We start from the raw sequence: 8,649 nt of genomic DNA on the forward strand, positions 1-8,649 counted from the left end.
TAGATTTTATTTTATTTATTTATTTGACAGAGATCACAAGTAGGCAGAGAGGCAGGCAGAGAGGGTGGGGGGGAGCAGGCTCCCCGCTGAGCAGAGAGCCCGATGCAGGGCTCAATCCCAGGACCCTGGGATCATGACTTGAGCCAAAGGTAGAGGCTTAACTCACTGAATTACCCAGGCACCCCACAATGTCCTTTTAAAAATATGCCAACAAGTGCACCCTTAGGCAGCACATATACTAAAATTGAAATGATACCAAAAAGATTAGAATGGCCCCTGGGCAAGGATGACACACAAATCTGTGAGGTGTTCCATATTTTAAAATAAAATGAAATAAATAAAACAAGCCAACAAACCTAAGAAAACCATTGTAGGGGGTCACAGAAAAAGGGTAGGCAGCTTGGTTTAGCAGGAGGGCTGGCCTCTTGGCCTGACTACTTCCTGTCCCCCTGGTTCCTTTTCAGATCTGGACCAGATGGGAAAAACACCAAACGTCTACCACCACCACCGCCTTGTCTCCAGAGGTAGTTTCTAACAGGAGCTGAATTCCCACGGGCCCCAAATAGTCTCAGTTATGGGCTCCAGGGTCTCAAGCGAAGGCTTAATAAGTCTAAACAAGAACCTGGTGTGTGCCAAAAATATCTGTCAGAATGAAAACCGTTGTTTCTTATTTGCTTGAGGAGTAAAGAAAGGTGTTTAAAACAATAGACAACATTAAAGTACAGAATTTGAATATCTGCTTATACAATTTGAGGTCAAATTTGCTCAGAAAGAAACAAATTTCCATTGGTAACCACTCTTTTCTTATGAACTCTGTATAGCTTGCAATTGAGACTTATCTATAGGAAACTGAAAACTTTCACAAGTAGCACATGAATTTTTGATGCATTTGAAATACAGATTGGGCTGAAGTTATCAAAATAGAATCATATTTCAAAATAAGAAATACTGTGAGTCAGGCCAGTCCTACCAATTATAGTGACCTCGTTTCTGAACGTCTTAAAGCTTGGGTCAGCACGATGATAGCAAAGCAATGTTTCATCAAAAAGGTGTAATTAAGAATGGGTGGTGGTGGTATTTTACCCCTCCTCCCAAGAGTCCCAAAATGCTTTTGAACATGTTTATAAATATTTGCGTTTGTGTCATTTTAGGGGGAGCTTTCCATTCAAACATTTGGCTTTCAATGAGTCATGCCCAGTCTGGTTCACACCCAGAAGCGTCCTGCGTGGCCATCAGTGCATACCGGACTCCGTAACTGTCTTGTTTTCACAACCGGCTGGAGTGAAGACGGGAAAGATGGTAGAGTGAGAAAGATGTACTGAGATAGACATGAAAACAGTCTAGTTTCCTTATGGGATTGTGGCAAATACACACCAATACCCTACCATTTAAGCTTAGCTTAATGCTGGGATTGTGATGGATTTGGTTTTGACCTTTTAAGAAACATCCAGATGATTATCCCTGATGTTGTTACTTTTTTCAGTCATCATGTATATTTGCTAGCTTAGGACACCCCAGAATTCAAGTTACAATATGCAATTTTACTTTTATTGTTGTAATTACAGTTATTGGATCCTAAAACCATCAACTAAAAGCAACTGGAATAAATTACCCTTCCCCGTATTGAAATGGAAGAGAATGAGGGTCCTTAGTTAGGCTTTTAATTTAATTGTTCTTCAGCTAGAATTAAAAACTTTTATGTAAATAAGGAAGCAACAGTGATGAAGCATATCAATTAGCAATGTATCTCTTTTTTATTTCCATTCCTAAATGGAAAAACATGGGAGTTGAAGTAGCACATTATATATCTTGGGGGTTAGATGTCAATATGGAAAAAAAAACCACTAAAGCTAAAATTGCCATGCATGTTAAGGTGAATTCCAGATTTTTTAAAAATAAGAAATAAGTACTTTGCAAATTATACAGCAGATAGAATATACTATATATTCCTCTTTATTGGATTAGAGGAAGGGTTGCACACTCAGGTCCTTATATCTTGAGTGGCACTCTATGTACCTGGTCATATCTTGTTGCAGATTACATACTAAATGCTTAGGAATGATCTTAGTTCTCTCTTACCTCCCCAAAACACTATTCCCATTTTTCTTGAATGTGTATTTCTCTATGTTTACATTTTATTCTTCCCAACTTTTGTGTGGACTTGGTTATCAAAACAGTATCACTTTTTCTTCACTTAAAAAAAAACTGATGTGATTCATACATTTGTGACTGACAACTGTCACTTAGCCTTCATGTGGAAGAGGCAACGAAGAATGGTGATGGCTGTGACAAAATAGAACAGCACAGGCCTCCTTTGAAATGAGGATCCACTTCTAAATGCCAGTAAATATGGCAATAGCCATATCCTTTTTTCAAGAGAAAGCCTGAAAGTATTTAAGTATTAAGTATTTAAGTATTTTATGGCTCAATGCTTTAAAAACAAGAAATTCCATCTTAGGAGGCTAAAAAAAAAAACCATTAATTACCACTGGAAAATGTGAGACATTAAACATTTACTATTAACAAATATTAAATATTTGTACTTCAGTTCACATTAGGGGAGGAGAGAGAGATGGAAAGTGCCGAGGACCCTGCAGTGGTTTCCCTCATGGTCCGCCTTCCACCTCTCAGCCAAACACCAACACAGGTACTGTTCATGGGACACCTGAGGTGCCATCAGTCATCTCTGATCCTCTTCTAGAAACCATTCTCTAATTTGCTCTGAGTGAATGTTTCACACTTGAATTCACACTTGCTGGGAGAGACGGCAAGTATCACTTAGGGCAATTCTAACAATAACAATGATGAACAATAATAACAACAATAGTGTGTCAGGCACTATTTATTCTTTCACTTAACAAGAACTTACTGAATGCCTGTTATGCTAGAACTAGGTTTCTGGGATGTATTAGCTAATTTGTAGGCATTGGAAATATATCAGTTTTTTAAAAAAGAAAAAAAAATGCCTGTCCTAATGGAAATTAGATTCATTGGGGAGACAGATAATAAAATGAATAAGTATATTAAAATGAGTTAAGTATATTAAGTTATACTTAATAAGTACTATTAAGAGATGGTAATAAACGCTATGGAGAAAACTAGAGTAAGAAAGAGTAATTTCTTTGGTACACCAATGTGTAATTGAAATGTATATACTGGGTAACTGGCGGAACCTCCACACTGATTTCTTGTGCTGTGGGATGAAAGCTGTATTAGTGGGGAAGACAAAGTGAAATATCTGAAACTGATTTGCCCCTTCATATGATAGTGAATAAAAAACAGTATCACATCCTGGGGGAAATGCAGCATTTAGTGCTACCAGTCAAGACCTGAAGAACACAGGGTGATAGCCCTCACTTATCCCCATGTAATTTGCCAGTACCACCCTTACAAAAACGTCTGATCCTGGGAAATAATAAAGTCAACCAAATAGTGGCTCTGATTGCTGTGGCTGTGCCAGATGTAATATCTCTGCTGACACGGGCTAATATGGCCGCAGGTACCTTACATTGATTAGCAAATGCCTTCATTTCTATTACTATCAAGGCAAGGAAACAGAAGTACGTGAATGACACAAACATTTGCAGTCTTGACCAGCATTAATTCTTTTACTCTCTGTGGTAATATAAGCAAAGGAACCTAGACTGCCTGGACATTCTGCATATCATCACAATATTGAAGATATCATATGTGATGGTTTTTAAGTATGCCCACAAATGCTTTGGTATTTCTTCCTTCAAGAGACAGAGCTTAATTCCTGTCCCCTTGAGTGTGGTCTGGCCTTAGTGACTTACTTCTAACAAATAGAATATTGCAGAAGTGATGATATGTGACTTCTAAGACATTACAACTTCATTCCTTGCTCTCTTTTGGATCAATTCACATGAGGGAGGTCAGGTACCATGTGATAAAGGCACTGGAGTAGCCATTTCAGAGATATTTATGTGGAAAAGAACTGAGGCCTTCTGCCCAAAGCTGTGTGAGTGAGCCATCGCCGAAGCAGATCCTCCAGCCCCAATCAAGCCTTCAGATGACTGCAGCTCCGGACAGCATCTTGCCTGTAACCTCATGAGAGACCTTAGCTGTACTGCCTAGCAGACTTATGCTATTAAAGGTATGTGTGACGGGAAAAGACATTTTATGGAGTTTCCAGCAAGCTCTGGTAAAAGAATCATTATGAAGACGTTAGAGTTCTGGAACAATGTTACACCATCTGTGGCAGACACCATTCAAAATATAGCTCCTGATGTGCTACTAGGCTTTGGTAGAGACAGAATACCTGATCTCGGGACATCCAGTGACTGTGCAGCCAGAACTGTTTGTGACAAGGTGTGTTCCATCAAATCTACTAAATCATAAGGTCGTGTGAACCCAACAAAAGTCCGTAGTGAGATGAAAGTGGTACATCAAAGGACAAGTAAGCTGCATGTGTAGATGGCTTAGATCCCTGTTTCAACCATCACTATGGCACCACTGCATCTCTCTCAGCTTACATTCATGGTTTTTTTGGGGGGGAGTGCGGTGGTGGACAGGCAAGTTCCCTTATGATCAGCTCATGGAAAAGAAAAAAACCTGTCCTGATACATAAATGGATTAGCTTGGTATGTGGTGAAGCCAGGAATGAACCACTATTATGACCCCCATCCAAAGATGGCCTTAGAAGACAGCAGTAGTGGGAAGATCTTTGGGGGTACATCTGGTTATCTATATTGTGTGGAAAGAAAAGTAGCCTGAAATAAAAATTTAAGACTCATGCAACGAATAATGTAGCTTCTTAGTCAGGGGTTTGGAAAGAGAAAGATTCAAAAATTGGGAACGAGCAGGTCTAGGGAAGAAGCATGTGGATAGACCCATAGGAGTCCATTCCTCCAGCTACTGGAAGAATTGCAGAAATGCTATTCAGAATATATTAAAAATTCTTCACATCTTCATTTTAAAGGATGAGACAACCCAGTTTAAAAATGGGCAAAATGCCTGAATAGACACTTTATCAAAGAAGATGTATGGATGGCAAATATGCACATGAAAAGATGTTCAACATCATCAGTCACAGAGAAATGCAAATTAAAACCAAACTGAAACACTATTTCACAGTTAGGAGAATAGCTGAAGTTAAAAAGACAGAACACATTGTACACCTCAAATTAGTACATTATAATGTGTCAATTACATCTCAATTTAAAAAGTTTTTAAAAGACTGAACATATCCAATTATTGGTGAAGATATAGGGGGACTGGAACACTTACACTTCTGGTGAAATACTTTAAAATACTTTTTAAACATTTATTTATTCACTTTAGAGAGAGAGAGTAGGGAGAGGGAGATAGAAATTTTAGCAGACTCCTTCTGAGTTCGGAGACTGATGAGAGGTTTGATCTCACAACCCTGAAATCATGACTTGAACTAAAACCAGGAGTTGGAAGCTCAATTGACTGTGCCATCCAGGGCCCCCCAAAATGTAAAATACTTGGGAAGACAGTTTGACTGTTCCTTTCAAAGTTAAATATACACTTACTATATATGATCCAATCATTTCATCTTTATTTACCCAAAAGGACGCATATGTTTACATAAAGACATATACACACATATGCACCTACATAAAGACCCACATATGTGAAGTATTCACAGAAGCTCTATTTGTATAATCCCAAACTGCAAACAACAAAAAATCCCATCAATAGGTAAATAAATTTTGGTCTATCAGTACAATAGAATACTACTCAGCTTTGAGAATAAACGAACTCTAGAGTCACACAACAACATGTATGAATCCAAATTAATTATGCTGAATGAAAGTAGCTAGACCAAAAAAGAAAACTACCTGTAATGACTCTATTTATCTAGTATTCTAGAAAATACAAATTAATCTCTAGGGACAGAAAGAGATCGGTGGTTGCTTTGTGATAAGCTGGTAGGTTGGAGGAAGGAGGAGGAATTACAAAGGGGCATAAGGGATCTTTTGGGACTATTCTCATTAACTTACCAAATTGTACATTTTAAATATGCAATTTGTTGTATACCATTATACTTTAGTTAAGCTTTTAAAAGACATAAAAGGTTAAATCTCATGCCAGTGATGTCTAGCACCTGATCCTTAGAATCAAAAGCCATAATCTTGAAATGCTCTTCCCATTAACTCACAAGGAAGTGACCTGAGGCAAGCCAGGGAGCTGACATTATCTAGAAGTCAGGTCAGTGTGGCAGGCTGTTGGGAGCTTTAAATCAGGAGGTAGGTGGTATTCACTTATTCATCCAAAAAAAGTAATACACATGCATGTGTATGCATGAATTTGTGTGTGTATAAAATCCGGTATTCAGGGATGCCTGGGTGGCTCAGTCAGTTAAACGTCTACCTTTGGATCAGGTCATGATCCCAGGGTCCTGGGATAGAGTCCCCTATCAGGCTCCCTGCTCAGCAAGGAGCCTGCTTCTCCCTCTGCCTGCTGTTCCCCCTACATGTGCTCGCTCTCTCTGACAAATAAATAAATAAAATCTTTTTAAAAAATCTACTATGCAGTATCATTATTATTTTAATATCTAGGGATGCAGAGTAGAATCAGATACAAATCCTGCGCTTAAGTCAAGGTCATGAGCCAGGTAAATAGAGCTTCTTAAATCTGAGACCATCCCGAAGCATGTGAGTGTCTGATAGGTTCAACAACGAGTGTGGAGACGACAACCCAGATCCAGTAGTACGGGGCACTGATCCAGGAAGTGTCTCTGAGGATCCAGATTCTGGCCCTTGACATCCAGGCTTGAGTCATTCAGCAAGGGTTATGGACAGGAGCAGACTCCCTGATAAGCGGTGAGGTAGGGTGGATGCGCCCAATCTTGTTTATACAGTGAACCAAAGAATGAAAGGAAGCCTGGAGGGAAGTGCTCAATGTGAAGAATACTGAAGAAACTAGTGGACCAAGGTGCAAGGTCTACAGTAGAGAAGAGAGAAAAATAATGCACCAGGGAATAGTTCGGTCGGAGAGACAGTGGAGACAAACTGGAATCTGAGGGGCTCATAAAACCTGGTCTGAACAAGTGGAGCTCACTGGGTGTCAGCAGGGATTAGCACAGAGAGGGAGCCGAGAAAGGTCTTAGTGAGAGATGCAGTCCAATCAGAGGTTGGATGAGAATCCTTTCTTGTATGAACCCAGGATGTATAGCCAAGGACTCACAGCCAGTCAGAAGAATATATTCAAAACAGGCCTCTGACCAGTCCTTGCTCATCAGTAGGGAAACAGATGACCATGGAAGCATGACAGTCATGAGATTTTTGACAAGAATCCAAGGAAAAGATACCCAGATCAGAGCAGAAATTGGTGCCTATGACGTGCTGATGGGAGCTGTCCAGGTGAGGCCAAGCTAAGAGGGCTAAAAGCCAAAGATTATAGCCAATTTTAAAAGACATTAGGACACACAGAGACTAGGGTTGGTCAGAGAGGGGTAAGTCCACCAACAGATCTTTGAAGGACACAGGCTCCTTTGGAGATTACCCAGGGACTCTGACTCTGCCCATTATGTCATAGTCCTACGGAGTCATGTGTCAGTCCCAGGTTACTGAGGACCTTGGCAGTCAAGTTAGGAGTTTAGACATGAAGAAATGGGCATGAGGAACAACTTTAAGCTTTCAAGCAAGAGCACAACAACAACAACAAAAATCACTCTGGCAAGTTGGACAGAGAAGGAGATAGCTTGTCGAAGAAGGCCAGTTTGAAAACTATCACGGTCACAGCCATATAGTCAGGGACTATATGGTGAGGGTGACAGCTGTGAGAGAAGGAGCTGCTGTCAGAGAGAAGGGAGAAGAAACCAGACTGTAGGAGAGTAAGCTGGTTGCCTCTATGTGGTAGATAGATGGATAGCTGCGTGATAACACAAAGATAGTGAAGTGTTAGTTGAAGAAAATAGGAGGAGGCATGGTAGTTTCCACGGTACAGTGCTTTTGAATGTTTTGTATGTTTGAAAATGTACACAATAAAATGGCAGGTAAAACATGGCCGAAAACTATGCCCCTTCTATCTCTGCCTTTGTAATATGATTTTACACGTTCTCCCATCAGGTAGTGGACTCTTTTCTACCTGTGACTGTGAGTCAGCCATGCAACTTGATTTGGCCAATGGGACGTTAGTAAATACGACATATGTAAAGGCCTGAAGATTTGGGCCTTGAGATATACCATTTTTCTGAACTTTGCAATTACCATCATATAAATGATCTTGGACTAGCCTGTTGAATAGTGATAGACCCATGGCCTAGTTATCGTCATCGCTCTAGCTGACAACAAGCCAACCGTTGGACATGTTTGTGGGACCATTGGCCGCCAGTTGATTACAGATGCATCAGTGAGCCCTGCGGAGACCATCCCAAACTGGCAACCTACAGAATTGTGACCAAAATTAACTATCATTTTTAGCCACTGAGTTTTGAGGAAATTTGCCAGCAAAAGCCAACTGATACATTCTACCTGTTATCCCTTTGACTTTATTCTGAGGGAACTCCATGCTGAGCCCTGTCTGTCTTTATGTGGCTCTGCAAAGCTTCAGGGAGAGGTCAGCTGTATCTGGGGATTAGAGGGAGGATGACATGGTGTGGGGTCTGTGACACGAGAGAATGCTATGCTGTGGAGCCAGTGTGACATTTGGGCAAGAGTC

General features: G+C 40.3%; 1 non-coding gene across 1 annotated transcript; it reads left to right on the forward strand.

The window, feature by feature from the left end:
• The first annotated feature begins 214 nt into the window (after positions 1 to 214).
• LOC131828319 (U6 spliceosomal RNA) lies at positions 215 to 321 on the forward strand. The gene has a single exon (XR_009352344.1). It is a non-coding gene; the product is annotated as a U6 spliceosomal RNA (small nuclear RNA).
• Positions 322 to 8,649: the final 8,328 nt, after the last annotated feature.

The sequence above is a fragment of the Mustela lutreola genome, chromosome 3 (assembly GCF_030435805.1).
Source record: "Mustela lutreola isolate mMusLut2 chromosome 3, mMusLut2.pri, whole genome shotgun sequence".
Lineage (NCBI taxonomy): Eukaryota > Metazoa > Chordata > Mammalia > Carnivora > Mustelidae > Mustela > Mustela lutreola.